The 16,366-nt window shown below is 38.5% G+C and overlaps 1 long non-coding RNA gene across 1 annotated transcript; it reads left to right on the forward strand.

Annotated features, from left to right (window-relative positions):
* The first annotated feature begins 5,892 nt into the window (after positions 1–5,892).
* LOC116259449 (uncharacterized) lies at positions 5,893–6,995 on the forward strand. Its single transcript, XR_004173936.1, has 3 exons — positions 5,893–6,104; positions 6,223–6,295; positions 6,415–6,995. It is a non-coding gene; the product is annotated as an uncharacterized LOC116259449 (long non-coding RNA).
* Positions 6,996–16,366: the final 9,371 nt, after the last annotated feature.

A 16,366-nucleotide genomic window follows, 5' to 3' on the forward strand; every position in this document is an offset into this window, starting at 1 on the left:
AGAAAGTCGGGACTCTTTAAGCAAATCTTGTCAAGCCAGCAGAAACCCAAAGATGGTCAACCATCATTCGAAGTTTAAGACAGGGTCCTTCCTGTTGGACCTTTAAAAGAACGAAAGAGCACATCTATGTGTATCACTTTTGCGTTATAGATAGTGCCATTTGCATAGTTTTAAGTATTTTGGGTATTTAAACACATGAATTTACCAGTGTTCTTTTGTGGATCGACTTACTCAGTGATTCAGCTAATCGGTTATGAATTGGACAATAAAAGTAAATGAAAAATATAATAATTTAAAATAAGAAAACATTGAAAATCTTCCAAAAATAAAAAAAATGGAGTTGTACATTTATGGTGAATCTTGAATCAGACTGGTTTGCTACAATTGGATTGGATTCAGCCGACTCAAGGGAATTTCACAAACTGATATAGGTACACCAGACTTTGAATGCATCCAAAAATTAGGCTGCCCAATATCAATCTGTCTTGTAAGAATGATTGCTGGGGTCCAGCCGAAGCTCACACGGAACACTAGGTACATGTGCCTATTGTATCTCAACGTTTTAACTGATTGTAATTAAATTTAATTGCAGAAAAGTGATTTACATAATTAATTTAATAAAGTGTTGATTTTCTTTAATTTAATTTAATTTTTGAAATCAAATGGATTTTTGACATTTTTATGATCGTTCATCTTTATGCAATGTTACAAAGTGATGTAATTGACTCAAAAGTTCAACCCCATTAATCACCAAGAAACAAAGTTGGAGTGTATATCTCTACTTATACTCGGATCGAATTAGGTCCCCGTTACTGTAATTCTTGTCTACATCCATCTTGCATGTGGAACCAGATTTTCCCTGCTGTTTACGCTTCCTTTGCCTAAATTATTGGGTGAGAGAAAGAGGGAGACAGGAAATTCAATAATGCCATTTGCAAATATGACATCTAACTTTTGAACTTTTCTAGTAAACCTTAACCGCCAAGATGAATCCAAAATGTCCCAAACTCATAGAAAAAATCTAATTATGTATAGGATGTTCGTGATTTTAGAACCATGAAAATCTTTTTAAATCCATAGAATTTAATATTACATGCAAGTTACCTATAGAATTTATAAACGTATGCATAGCATTTGGATAATTGGTGAAGTTGAATGTATAAGTCACTTATTCATGGCAATGACATCAGTGAGTCACAAGAACACTTACAGAAGCATTTCATTAGCTCCACATAATCAACCTTGATTTAGGTAAATAAACAGCTAAAATTTGCCTTTCTCACTGGTTTTTTGTTTTCTTATTTTTGCTTTCTGTTAAACGGTTACGGTGACAGGCAAGGAAATTTCAAAATTCCACATAAACTTTTAGGATCTGTTAAAGAGAACGCAAGCTGTTTAAAGTATAATGACCCAACGTTTTTGGAGTCCAATAAACAAACGATAAATGTTTAAAAGCAGTTTTTTTTTTTTTTTTTGTGTGGGTGGGGGATGCTTGACAATGACCTGTCACCGACATGGAAATGTTTAAAGTGCTTACGAAACTCAAACGGAAAGAGATCTCAGATCCACGATGGCTGAAGTTAATTGTTTAAACAAACTATACATATATATATATTGAATGACACCAATTTGCAGGGAAAGACATCAAAAGGAAAAGCTAGATAGATTTAATGCTTTTGCTATAGCCAGGCTGTAGTGAGATTTAATTTGCCTTCCCCATTTCTTCCAACCAACTACCTTCCAAAGATTCACCCACTCTTTCCTACATCCTCTTGCTTTAACATGATATAAATGATCATGTCAGCTTTACAACTAAGACTACTTTTGAGAGCAAAATTTTACATATATTTTCCATGTCCAAAGCCAATAAATCTATCAAACTGATGGCTTTCATAAAACGAATGCACAGTATCTTCATATGATAAAAGGTACCGATTGGGTCTCTAAAATTCACATTTCCCCAAGCATAGCCTTTCAAAGGCTAAGTGAAAGCCTTTGTGAGCTTTCCTCTTTTGCAGTCCTTTCATTAAGCAGAGAAGAGACAACAAACATGCAGAAAGACGACATTGAACAGGGAGACAGATTCGGTGCCCTGGAGAAATTTCAATGATGCTCTCCCTTTGTCTGCATTTAAAAATGAATTGGCATCTTTCTGTGAAGTAGTACCCTTCTCATCATTGTTAGAAAATTATTGTTCTTATTAAGAAGAAACCAGAGAAATGGGTTTGTTTAATGGTTGGTGTTGTGTGTTTATCAAGGTGGGCAGCAAGCGAACATGAAGGCATTGTGCAATCACATGGTCGGGAGGGGAGAGCCAGCTCTATCATTCACAACCGGCCAAAACATCATTTAAAGAGAGAGAGAGAGAGAGAGAGAGAGAGAGAGAGAGAGAGAGAGAGAGAGAGAGAGAGAGAGAGAGAGAGAGAGATGCTCTCAGCGGATAAATAAGAGTAATTGTGTACACGGGTCAGGCTCTTATCAAAATTGGGTGATCCAGACTCAGATCCCACTATGATGAAGAAGCACTGAACCTAGATCCAAGTCTTCTGATCAATCTTTGAAGGGAAAGCAAGAAAATCCATGTTCCTATTCCTTTTGTATGTGGTAGATCTACATTTTGGTTTCATTGGGATTCATGTATGTGCTTGGATTTATATGAAATTTCCTGTTCTAGATCTAGTTTCTTAATTTGAAGAAAGGTTAACTGGACCTGTTTATTTCATAGGAGATATGGAATCAAACTTACTAGATAAAGGTGGACCTGACTCTTTGAGGTCAGCATAAAGGTCAGGAGCATGTGCATGTGCCCCATTTACTGCTGATTGTTGTTGGATTTCACTAAGATCTGAACGATAAGAAGGCGAATAAACATCAGCCTTATAACCACACCCCGTTGTTTAACACAGATTAAAATTGTCCATTTAGAAAAAGATTCGATCTTTAACCACAAAACAAAGAGAGGGAGGGTGAGACGAGATATAGGCAAGCGGCTGAGGAGGTGTGTGCCAAGGTTGAGATGCACGCCCAATGCACTGTGGTGTGTAGGTTTATAGCGGTGAAAACACCCCATGTAGCGGCGCGTATAATCTAAGTCACGTACAGCGGCGAAGACAAGCACCGGTAAAGATACCGTGTTTTCCGCCCTCCTCTTGTTTATGAGTGAGTTTTCAATCAAATGATTCATCAAAGATTCAAATAAGTCAGAATCTTTAGTAAATGGAGTTACGAACAACAACAAAGTATCTCCAAGATAGAGGGGATATTCCTTTAACGTATGGTTTCACGAATGTATTTTTGGTTACATTTTTCTGTTAAAGCATTAATCAGTGTCATCCATGTTCTAACTTGAAGTCTCCCTTAAAATCCTTGAAGAAATGATATTTTTGTGCAATCTGAGCATATATAAAACTTATCTTTGCATTCTTGAACAACAAATCAAAGGCATATCACTGTTGTCATTCTCCAATCTATGAAGTGGAGCCAATGTTGGATGTGGATGATAAGCTGAGAGGATTAGGGTGTTATATGTTGTTCAATTGCCTTTTAAACTTTGGAAAGTGTGTACTTCTTAATGGTTGACTCAGTCGTGTAGATAGTTCACACGATTATGAAATCTAACTATAGAACTGGTCGTGGCTAATAATTCCATGCACTATACGGCCAAAATCATACTATTTGATAGGATTTAGACATGTTTTTTGCTTGATATATGATGAAATGGTATATTAAGAGAGAAATTGGAAAATAAACTTCTTGTTTTTATTCTTGTAAATGCTCTTACAGATTGAGTAAGCTTGCATTGATTGGCTTTTGTTTCAATTATATTGGAAAGGAGAACAATTTCCTGAAATTGTGTAAACTCCTGTACAACAACAGGGCTAAGGAGCATCCAATTTCTGGTAGTTGGCTGATCATCCTGCTCCACAAGCCGCTGATTACTCTCCTACATGTCTTTCATATCCACAAGATGTTATAGTTCCCCACTTCAGCAGCGCACTTCATCTGAATGCTTTGACGTGTTGTTCTGAGTGAATCGCAGTGAGACACACGCTTCATGCCTTTGAAGAGTGTGCGTCTAATAACACTGCTTTAGTGCAGCACAGTATTGGTGCCATTGCTAATATTTGTTTCTGGAATTGCTATTCAACAGGCATCGAACCATCATCTCCAGAATTACTGCCAGAGAAAGTGAAGGACTTATTGAACTTGACAAAGGCAGTTAAGGATGCTGAGATAGAATATTGTCCATTTTCATGCAAAATCTCCTGAAAAATGAGACATACCCAGCATTGGCTATTTCATTTCTGGCCCTGAGGCTCCTTTATTTCCTTCTCCCAAGACTGCAAGACTGCTTGCAGAGACAAAATGCTTTTGGGAAAGGTACGTGCAAGGCAGGGGTGTTGCCATCCTCTGGAAATGTATTCCAAGGCTCTGCAAAGGGAGCAACTTACAGGGAGAGGTAAAGGGTGTGGCTCGGGGTAAAATGTCACGGTCGGATCAGCGTCGGAAAGCCACGGCGCTAGCACTTGGGAAGCTCGTGGGGAACCGCCATGGTTTCAGGATTCTAAGATTTCAGAGACTCAGATTGAGAATTTGAGAGAGAGAGAGAGAGAGAGAGAGTGAGAGAGAGAGAGAGAGAGAGAGACTTACGGATGTGGGATGTCCAAAAACTCTCTCCCTATCCTCAAGTTTATAGTAAGCGTAGACATTGGTATTTCTCTTGACATTCAGTCTTGAGTTAAAGCAATTGACAAATGTACACGTATTTTAATGTCACCATCAAATTCATCTATATCAACATTATTGCAAAAGCAAATGCGTGTCTGCCTTAAGAGTGCGTATATCACCCTCACATGATTTACAATCTTAGATTACAAGGTTTATGATCTTTATAAATTTCTCATAAGAATAGGAATCCTTCATATGAAAGAAGCATGACGTTGCATCAAGTGAAATGTTTAATCGACGAGCCTTAAAATGTTGATCTCAAGTGAAATGTTTTACAACCTAAGGCATATTGAGGAACTTAAATTAGTGATTTTGAAATCTACAGTACGATAAAGCATTTAGGTTTGCGTTTGATTTCACATGGATCTCAAGTCCGATGATACCCTAAATCAGGGACAGTTGAAACCTATAGTTTTAATTGACAAACTGTAGCTTTCACCTGAAACCCAATTATGGATCTCAAATCCATGCTAAGTTGTAAAAAAAGTGAATTTGAGGTCCAATAGAGAAATATCAGATCTGAAAACCACAGATCTAAGGTCTAATCTCAAATCTGCAGTAATAAACACAACCTTAGTTACATGCCTGGAGTATGATTTGACTCATACGGTAAACTAATTAAACACGCCTCCCAATAGTTTTATTATTTTGTTGTTTTGTAGGCGAAGCTCGCTTTTTCAAAATATGTACCTTTTAGATGAAATGAAGCCTTTTGGACAAGGGCATGACTATGATAAGCTGCTCACTTAACATTTTATCTTAGGAAAACAAATGAATGGGAACAGACTTGTTATCGCAATAATACAAGACATGTGTGAATAGCACATCTGCATATAGAGTAGGGATAATTACATGGAAAAAACTCACGTTACTTGTTCAAATTTATCTTCCACTTATCATGCTAGCTAAATTTTATGAGCACCAAAAGGGTGTGTTTAAACAAACACCGGACGACATTTTTACCACTGTATAAGAAAACTTGGAAGCCATTTTGACCTGCAAGTACCTTTGAATGGTCTCAAGTTTTTATGAAAAGGAAATCATTGAGCCTAAAAGCACTGAATAATTAAAATTAAGTAAAACCTTTTAAATATTAAAATTTGCTTGCCGTGGGTATTTAAAGATGAAGGCCGGAATCCCCTCTTCACGCCACTCGAGGAGGGAGTGTCCCTGTATCTCCTTTCTTATTCCGTACGCGCGAGAGAGAGAATGCTTTTCCTTTTGGGGGTGTTGTTAGTGTTTATCTTTGTCCTTCCATAAACAAAAGATTTGATCGTGGTGGGTGTGCTCCTTTCGATTTATCTTTGTCTTCCATGCACAGATGTTTATCTTTGTCCTCCATGGACCATGCACAGATGTTTATCTTTGTCCTCGCGGTGAGTGTCACTTTTTTTTTTTTGTTTATCTTTGTCCTCTGTGCAAAGAAAAATTTGATCGCGGTGGTTGTCGCTCTTTCTTGATTCTTTTTTTAATATCTTTGTCCTCCATGCGCAGAAAGATTTGATCGCGGGTGGGTGCCGCTCTTTCTTGTTTATGTTTATGAGTTTGTTCTCACAAGAAAATTGAGGTTTGTTTCACCTTTTTTTTTTCTGTTTTTGCATACTTCTTCTTCAATCTTGCATCGATTTGAGTAATCTTTTGATCCTTTCTTTTTTTTTTTCTTTTTTTTTTTGTTTTAACATTTAGCGGTCGGGCTGGAGCAGCAGCGTTACCTTCAGGGAGATAAGACGAGACCGAATCATGAAGTGGAGGAGAAAAGGAATTATTCGACGGCGATGGTGATGATGTTGAGCAGAAAGGTGCCAGGTCGGCGTGAAAACCACTCTTTTCGTCCCTGATCAAGGCTTGGATTTTGGACTGCATCTGTCTAAGGTGGCAGCGGAAGCGGCGGTTCTAAAACATGTTTGCATCACCAATAAACACAAACCTCTCGAGAAGCTTGATCCTGACTGTCTCATCCTTTGGTGGGTTCACCATTCCAATGTAACATTGTTGAAGATCGATTCCAGTATGAGAATCTGCGCGGGCTTTGGACAATTGGACTCCATCTGGACCTAATAGGCCCCGTTGTTATTTCTGCAATCGCCACCTGCTGCCGTGCTCTCCATTCACCCATCGCCCCCCTGTTTCGGGCGTTGGTCCAACACCAGAGAGAGAGAGAGAGAGAGAGGTCATCGATTTTTCGATCTTCTCCTTCTGGCAAGCTTTCTCTTGATCTGTTGCCTCTTCCCCTTGTAATGTTGCTAGTTCCGAATCTACACGGTAATTTTTTTGTTGGCATCAATTTCGTGTTCATCAAAATACCGTCGGTAATTAAATTAACTAACAAAAGTTAAGATGCCAACGAGGGCTGAATGGCATGACCCCCTTTTCTTATGTATCAAAATGCCCCATAAACGACATGTTGGTGTATGGAACTTGATTCATACTGGACACTCATATGCAATACTGCGGATCCACGCTCTTGGTATCGTTGATTAGTTTTGCTCATGTTTTGAACATTTAGGATAGAACCAAGAAGTTCTCCTGCCTCCCTTCTGCGAATGTCATTACTAAGTATTAAATCTCGAACGCCACTAAACTTCAATTTACTTGACCCCCATGAACTGCTCACGGCGGTCACAGTGACATTCCAACTCTCCGGTAGAGATGAGAATAAAAATAGGGTTTGAATCTCATCATCAAATTTAATATCCACAGAACATAATTGAGAAGTAATAACATTGAACTTATTTATGTGATCCGTAACAGAGGCACCTTCAGCAATTTTCAAATTAAATAATCAACGCATCATATATACCTTATTCGAAGCAGAGGTTTTTTCGTACATACATCAAACTTGCTGTCGTCTTCTCGTTAACAATGTTGAATGCGACATTTCTGGCCAGCGTCAACCGGATGACTCCAAGGACTTGTCTATCCAACAACTGCCAATCTGCATCAGCCATTGTTGCGGGCTTCTCTCCCATGAGTAGTTCATGCAATTTCTTTTGATACAAGTAGTCATCGATCTGCATCTTCCAGAATCCGAAGTCTTTACCGTTGAACTTCTCGATTCTGACTTTTCCTTCTTTCAGTGTTATTGTTCCTATCGCGAACGAACCTGACTCTAATATCAGTTGTTAGGAACAACACAAAACTCTTTTTTCATACTCTCAAGCGGAGGTTATAAACAACAAGGAAGAAGATAAATATTTACGTGGTTTAGAGCAAAAAATCTCCTACGTCCATGGTCGCACAGATCTTTTACTATTCACTCACAGATGAAACACAAACACTCTCAGAAAAGAAGAATAAAACTGCGGCCCTCCTCTCAACATAAGGATTATGGCGAAAATTTAGCAGAGTATACCTTGCAAATGATGAACATTTGGATATTGTCGGAAAATGTGATGTTCACATTAAAATGCAGAATGGGCATGTATGAAAGTTAAAAGATGTCAGACATGTCCCAGGGTTGAAGAGGAATCTCATTTCGATCAGACAGTTAGATGACGAAGGCTATGTTACTACCTTTGTTGGCGGATCTTGGAAGATAACCAAAGGTGCTATGGATATAGCACGTGGTCACAAACTTGACACATTGTACATGACCGCAGATGTGAAAGACACAGTGGCTGTGGCGAAATGTGAAAATAAATCATTGTTGTGACATTGAAGGCTTGAGCTGTGAGTGAGAAGGAAATGAAGATCATGACAACAAATAACAAGTTGCATGACTTGAAATCTGTAAACATTGGGCTATGTGAAGATTGTGTCTTCAAGAAACAGAAAATGGTCACCTTCTCCAAAGTTGGACGGTCTCCAAAGAAAGAAAAGTTAGAGTTGGTGCACATTAATATTTGGGGACCATCTCCAGTTCGTTCTCTTGGATGATCCATATACTATGTCACATTTACTGATGATTGTACCATAAAGGTATGAGTCTATTTTCTCAAGCATAAATCTGACGTATTTAATGTTTTTAAAAAGTAGAAAGTAGAAATAAAAAATCAGACCGAAAAGGAGATTAAATGTCTGCGGTCAGACAATAGAGGTGAGTATGACAACAAAGAATTTAAAAACTTTTGTGCAGATCATGAGATTCGAACACAAAGGAAGATCCTTAAAAAGCCACGACAAGATGAGGTTGCTGAAAGAATGAACAAGACCCTTTGTGAAAGAGCAAGGAGTATGAGACTGCATTCAGGCTTGCCAAAGATTTTTCTGGCTGACGTTTGTGCAGCAGCACTGATTGCAAGACTCCAACATACATGATCAACTGAAGTCTGTGTCTTCTAAGGCTTAACTCAGATCGGCCTTAAAACATTCTATATGATTTTCAGTACTTTATATTTAAGTTTCTTGACTAACTCCACCCTTCAATATCAATGTGAGACTAAATATTGAAGCCCTCTACATGAAATTGAAGTTGGTCGATCCGAACCCTTATTTGTGACTCTATGCCTTGTAAGGGCTCGCACAGACTGGTGTTAGAACCCTCTACCTGATGCCCAAAACTCTAGACTTAAGTGTCCTGATTGACTCTATTTTACCTCACTTCAAAATCAAACTAAGACAAGATATTAAAGCCCTCTACTTGAAATCATATTCTGGCCGATCCTAATACTAGTTATACTCTCAACATCGAGATTGAGTATTTATTGTTCATTATGATCATGAGCCTTGACTTTATGAAATATGTTTCAAAATATTTACTGAAACTAAATCTATTTTTAAAACAAGTTTTCAAAAATCGTAGGACCATACATACATGATCATTGACTAGTCTCATTTCAACTGAAGTCTGTGTCTTTTGAGGCCTAACTCAGACCGGCCTTAGAACCTTCTATATGATTTTCAATACTCTGTACTTACGTCTCTTTACTAACTCTATCTAAAAGTCTCCCTCCAATATCTATGTGAGACCATAAATTGAAGCCCTCTACATGAATTCGAAGTTTGGTCGATCCGAACCTATGTGTGTGACTCTGTGTCTTGTAAGGGCAAGCTCAGACCGGACCTTCTACTTGATGTCCAAAACTCTAGACTTAAGTGACATGATTGACTCTATTTTACCTCACTTCAATATCAAACTAAAAGAAGATATTGAAGCACTCTACTTGAAATCATAGTCTGGCCGATCCTAATCCTGGGTTTGCAATGAACATTGGGATTGAGTATTTGTCGTTTATCAAGCTCAAAGTTTTTTCGATCCGAACCTATGTGTGTGACCCTATGTCTTGTAAGGGATAGCACAGGCCGGCGTTAGAACCCTCTACCTGATGTTCAATACTCTAGACTTAAGTGTCCTGACTGACTATATTTTACTTCACCTCAATATCAAACTGAGACAAAATATTGAAGCCTTCTACTTGAAATCTTAGTTTGGCTGATCATAATCGTAGGTTTGCTCCTGAACATATGGATTGAGTATTTGTTGTTTATTATGATCATGAGCCTTGTGTTTATGACTTATGTTTCAAAATATTTACTGAAACTAAATTTATTTTAAAACAAGTTTTCAAAAATTGTAGGACCATAAATACATGATCATGGACTAGTCTCATTTCAACCGAAGCCTGTGTCTTCTGAGGCCTAACTCAGACCGGCCTTAGAACCTTCTATATGATTTCTAGTACTCTATTCTTAGGTCTCTTGACTAACTCTATCTAAAAACCTCCCTTCAATATCTATGTGAGACCAGATATTGAAGCCCTCTACATGAAATCAAATTTTGGTTCATCCAAACCTATTTGTGTGTCTGTGTCTCGTAAGGGCTAGCTTAGATCGGCGTTAGAACCTTCTACATGATGTCTGAAACTCTAGACTTAAGTGATTTGACCGACTCTAGTTTATCTCACTTCAATATCAAATTGAGACAAGATATTGAAGCCCTGTACATGAAATCCTAGTTTGGCCGATAATTATCCTGGGTTTGCAATGAACATTGGGATTGAGTATTTGTTGTTCATCATGATCATGAGCCTGAGCCTGAGCCTTGAGTTTTATGAATTATATTTCAAAATATTTACTAAAGCCAAATCAATTTTTTAAAACAAGTTTTCAAAAATCGTAGGTCCAACATACATGATCATGGACTAGTCTCATTTCAACCGAAGTCTGTGTCTTATGAGGCCTAACTCAGACCGGTCTTATAACCTTTTATATGATTTTCAATACTCTATACTTAGGTCTCTTGACTAACTTTATCTGAACCTCCCTTCAATATCTATGTGAGACCAAATATTGAAGCCATCTACATGAAATCGAAGTTTGGTCGATTCGAACCTATGTCTGTGACTTTGTGTCTTGCAAGGGCTAGCTCAAATCAGTGTTAGAACCTTTTACCTGATATCCAAAACTTTAGACTTAAGTCGTCTGACTGACTCTACCTCACTTCAATATCAAATTGAGACATGATATTGAAGCCCTCTGCTTCAAATCCTAGTTTGGCCGATCTTAATCCTAGGTTTGGTCTTGAATATTGGGATTGAGTACTTGTTGTTCATTATGATCGTGAGCCTTGAGTTTATAAATTATATTTCAAAATATTTACTCAAACTAAATATATTTTTAAAACAAGTTTTCATAAATAGTAGATCCATACATATATGATCATGGACTAGTATCATTTCAACCGAAGTTTGTGTCTTCTGAGACTCTATGTCTTGTAAGGGTTAGCTCAGACCGGTGTTATAACTTTTTACCTGATGTCCAAAACTCTAAACTTAAGTGGCCTGACTATTTTACCTCACTTCAATGTCTCTATTTTACCTCACTACTTGAAATCCTAGTTTGGCCATTCCTAATCCTGGCTTTGCTCATGAACATATGGACTGAGTATTTGTTGTTCATTTTGATCATGAGCCTTGAGTTTACTAATTATATTTCAAAAATGTTTACTAAAACAAAATCTATTTTTAAAACAAGTTTTCAAAAATCGTAGGTTTATACATACGTGATCCTGTACTAGTCTTCTGATGCCTAACTTAGACCGGTCTTAGAACCTTATATATGATTTCAAGTACTTTATACTTAGGTTTCTTGACTAACTCTATCTAAAAACCTCCATTCAATATCTATGTGAGACCAGATATTGAAGCCCTCTACATGAAATCGAAGTTTGGTCGATCCGAACCTATATATGTGACTGACTCTGTGTCTTGTAAGGGCTAGGAGATCGGCGTTAAAACCTTCTACCTGATATCCAAAACTCTAGACTTAAGTGGCCTGGCTGACTTTATTTTACCTCACTTCAATATCAAACATAAACAAGATATTGAAGCCATCTACTTGAAATCCTAATATAGCCGATCTTAATCATGGGTTTGCTCCTGAACATAGGAATTGAGTATTTGTTGTTCATCAAGATCATGAGCTTTGAGTTTATGAATCGTCTTTCTTTAATATTTGATACCTCACCCCTTTTCCACATTCTCCACAATCCTTCACAACTAAGGGTGGGCATCGGCCCAACCCGGTAAAGGTCGTCCCAATCCGGCCTGTCGGGCTGGGCAGCTCGGCCCAGACCCGACCCGATAGCCCGGGTCTCGGCCCGAGCCCGACCTGGTCCAGCGCGTTTAAAAATAAAAAATAAATGTTTAATCATAAAATAATTTCTTAAATATAAAATGTATTTATTAATAATAAATATATATTATTAAAACAAAAAATTTAAAAAATATATATTTTTTAAACCTAAGCGAACGGAACCGAATTAGACCGGGCCGACCCGAGCCAGCCTATCGAGCCCGGCCGGCCGGCGGACGCCCACCCTTATTCACGACATGCAAGGCGCCATTAATTCTTTCAATTCACGATTTTAATCATTTTTGGCTGCATAATTAAGGTTTGGTGCTTTACCCAACGGCTGGTTCCTGAGAGCAAACACAACGTTTGAGTGGGTGAGAGAAGAAGGGTAGAAGGATACTGTTTCTTCTTCCATTGTTTTGTAAGCAGTACTATAACAAAAAAAATCAGAGAAATGGGGAGGGGGTAGGTAAAGATTGTTACAGGGAAAGTCCAAAGGCGACGTCGGTGTGGCAGAGGGAGGTGCAGACGATCTTGATTCTGACCTCCGATGGCTGCGGGGCCGCTACGTCCACCTCCTCTATCACCAGCGGCTCCCCTCCTCTATCACCAGCGGCGCCCCTCGCTTCCAGCACACGGGTGTTGAGATTGATTCTTGAGAGAGAGAGAGTGAGAGAGAGAGAGAGTGAGAGAGAGGAAGAGAGATCCATGTAGTTCACACCTTTGCATCGGATGGTTTTTCCTTTGGTTGCCATTGTTTCGGAGGAAGGAAGAAGGCAGATGCGAGGATTCGAATGACTGGGGCTTTAAATAGAGAAATAGACGAAGCCGCTTTGTCGAGTAAAGCAAATGAACTACGGAGAGAATCAACAAATGCACGGAGTGGCTGGAGCAGAAGAGAACACCGCACCAGGCCTTTAAACATGGAATCCATTAATATGGTACGTGATCCAAATTGATATGCAAATAAGCCTTCAGCTGATCCACATTTGGGCATCTATAAATCTGGGGAGCTTACAACATGTTAGGAGCCGTTTCAAGCTCCTTGATTCCGTCCAGTACAACATCAAAACCGCTGAATTGGCTGCCATAAATATTCAGGAAAGCAACCAATAACTAGAAAATGCCATCTGACCTTTTCATCAATGGCGACAAGCCCTTTAATGAGGCGCTTGACCGTGCAGCAAAATTCCGGCAGATGGGCATGGCGTCCAATGTGAGCCCAAGGGGTATGTGGCTTAAACAATTAGAATCTTAACCAGTTGTGTTTCCCATCATTTAATTGAACATTTAAGTTAGCAACTGTTTCTTACTGAATTTTCCTTTCTTAAATAACAGAAGTAGGTGTATGCATGTGGAAGAATAGCTTGATTGTCGGTTGTTTCTTAATTAACATGGTCATGCGTACCTAAAAATACAGTGCTTTCTTGGATTGGCATAATCCTAGAGGGGTAAGCAGGGCACCCTTGTCCAATATATACAAATTGGATTGGGAAATCACAATGTAGCAGATTCTAATCAGGGATGTTGAGCAAGTTCAACCAGATCCGATATGGAAGAATCGCTTGACTATGAGTTGTTGCTTAATTAACAAACTCATCCTTACCAAAAAATACAGTGCCTTCTTGGATTGGCTTAGTCCTAGTTGCAAGTTAACAACAGTTGTTCAATGTATACTAATTGGATCAGGATATCATAATGTAGCAGATTCTAATTAGGGATGTTCAACAAGTCGGCCGGACATGAACTTGCTTGGTTAAGATACTTGAGCAGGGCCAAATATGGATCTTTGATCCACATACCAAGACACTATGAAAATCACTCATGCAACTTAGTCTTTTTTTACCCAGTTTGTTCTTCTTCTTCTTTTTTTCTCTCACTCACCCGTTGGATTGAATGGTGTATTATAGCCATGTTGTCAGTTCAATTATTGAAGAGTGGTATTTATTGATGAATGTTGAACTTCGGTTAAATTTTTATTTAGAGGATTGTCTTTTGAAACAAGGATAGGGATGACACAGTCTCTACACTCGCGGTGTAGCGAGGGATGATAGTCAGTTGTTGCCGCCGGTGACTTGAGGGCCGTTTTTACTATATGAATGAAGGGTTAATTTTGCCATTTTCTTTATTATTTTAATATTTTTTTATGAAAAGTTGTTGTTGAAGAGATCAGGCCGGAAAAGTTGAGCGCCCGCATATTGTTTCTGAAGAAACGGTGACGTTGATTGCATTGCTCGTTCGATAGTTTATAATTCTTTAATATACAAACCAGGGCCATCGACTCAAACAACCCTTATAATTTAGTTTAATTTAATTTAATTTAGTTTTTTGTTTTTAAGTCTTGCTCCTTTTCCACTACCACCAGGCACCAGCAGCCTGCCGGAACCTCGCCAGATGGAAGAGGAGGGCCGGTGGCTGCTCCGTCTCGTTGTTGGAGCCACAGAGTTCCTGCAACAGGAGGGCCGAATCATCGGGGTGAAAAAATGAGTTTTGAAAAACAAAAGTTTAACTTTAATCTAGATATTAATGAAAGTTGTCCGCACCGAGAAAGTATTGGGGTCATAGTTGTCGACAAAGGGATTCATTCTTTTTTAAGTCGTTCAATGGCGGGTCTCAGGTCTCCCACTCAGACGCGAAGGACGTATGACGTGAAAACGATGACTCTCTGGTTCCACTTTCGGAAGAAAATGAGACCTTCATGAGTTCACGGCGTTGAGAATTTGGCCTCGCCGCCGGCATCCGTCCATTTCAAAACCCGTCATTTATGATAAGATGGCAGCGTGCTCTTGAATGCGTTTCTCACGTAGATGTTGATGTTGAGAAGTTGGCCCGTGGGAACGAGTAGAGCGTCATTGTTTGAGCTTTGGGGCCGTCGTAAATGGATATAATATTCCATTACACAACTCAATTTTAATCGATTTAGGCGGTTTTAATAAAAAAAAAATTGGACTCCATTGCTAATCAGGTCTTGATTTAGTTTGCAGTTTTATGACCAAATTCAGGTCCCAATCCAATATCCGACTAGAATCCGATAAAGATTTAGCCAGTATACATGTAAATGCCGTTTTTTTTTTCCTTGAAATTGGTAAATGCAGCATTTAGACCTCTAGTTTTAGGCCATGTCTGTTGGGCGCAGGAGTAGAGTCGAGGCGGCCAGGCAGTGGCCTTGGCCCCTCCCTCAAAATTTCAAAAACCAAATTTTTATATGTAATTTTATAAATTTTTAAATTAGCTTAGATAAAAATTTTAAAAAATTATATTTCAACCTCTGTTAAAATTTTAAAACAATAATTGGGCCCCTCCAGTAAAGGCTGGACACTGCTTGAGCGGTATATCTTTCCCTTCAGTGACACACATGAAAAAGTCACCCATCCATAGACAACTATTTCTTAAATAACTTTTCGTGAAGCTAGAACTTTCTCAGTAAAAAGGCAAACCCTTCAAGAATCAATGGCTTTGGGGGTACCAATATGTAAATCAGCAAATTGCTAAGCGGATAGTTATGGGGCAATAATATGTAAACAAGTAATCTATGTAGGCTAGTGTGGGCCGATTGTCGATACAAGTCAACATGTTTTGTAAACGGCAAAATCTCATTCCCTAATTTTGACAATTAAAGTTTAAAAAACAAAAATTAGATGTAAAATATTCTAAATTATTACTTACCAAGAAATAAGCTGAGTCACATAATTCTTCAATAACAAACTGAGAAAAGTTAATTTGGGTCTCACCGTCCAAAATGGTAAAAGAGATGATAATCATCGATTAAATCCTCACCTTAATAGGATAGCTGTTTCGAACATTTCATTTGCCCCCACTTTTGGAGTACTCAAAGCTTAATGTCTCCATGTTTGAAGTGAAAGTTTCAACTACAAACTCATCTTTAGGCCTTTTATGGGGTCATTTGGCGAAAGGAATGCTACCTCATCAATAAACCCCAGAAATTAAGGCAGATTCATGAAGCTTTAAAACTAATGTTATATGGATTTGCGTTAATCTTTGCGGAAGATTCATGATACATTCATAGAATGTCCCTATTGCCAAACGAATCCTATGGAACGTCATTGCCCAATATTTTTTGCAAAATGCTGGTTGATTACCATACATTTGGTTTGGAAAGTTTGGC

This window comes from Nymphaea colorata, chromosome 8 (genome assembly GCF_008831285.2).
Source record: "Nymphaea colorata isolate Beijing-Zhang1983 chromosome 8, ASM883128v2, whole genome shotgun sequence".
Classification (NCBI taxonomy): Eukaryota; Viridiplantae; Streptophyta; class Magnoliopsida; order Nymphaeales; family Nymphaeaceae; genus Nymphaea; species Nymphaea colorata.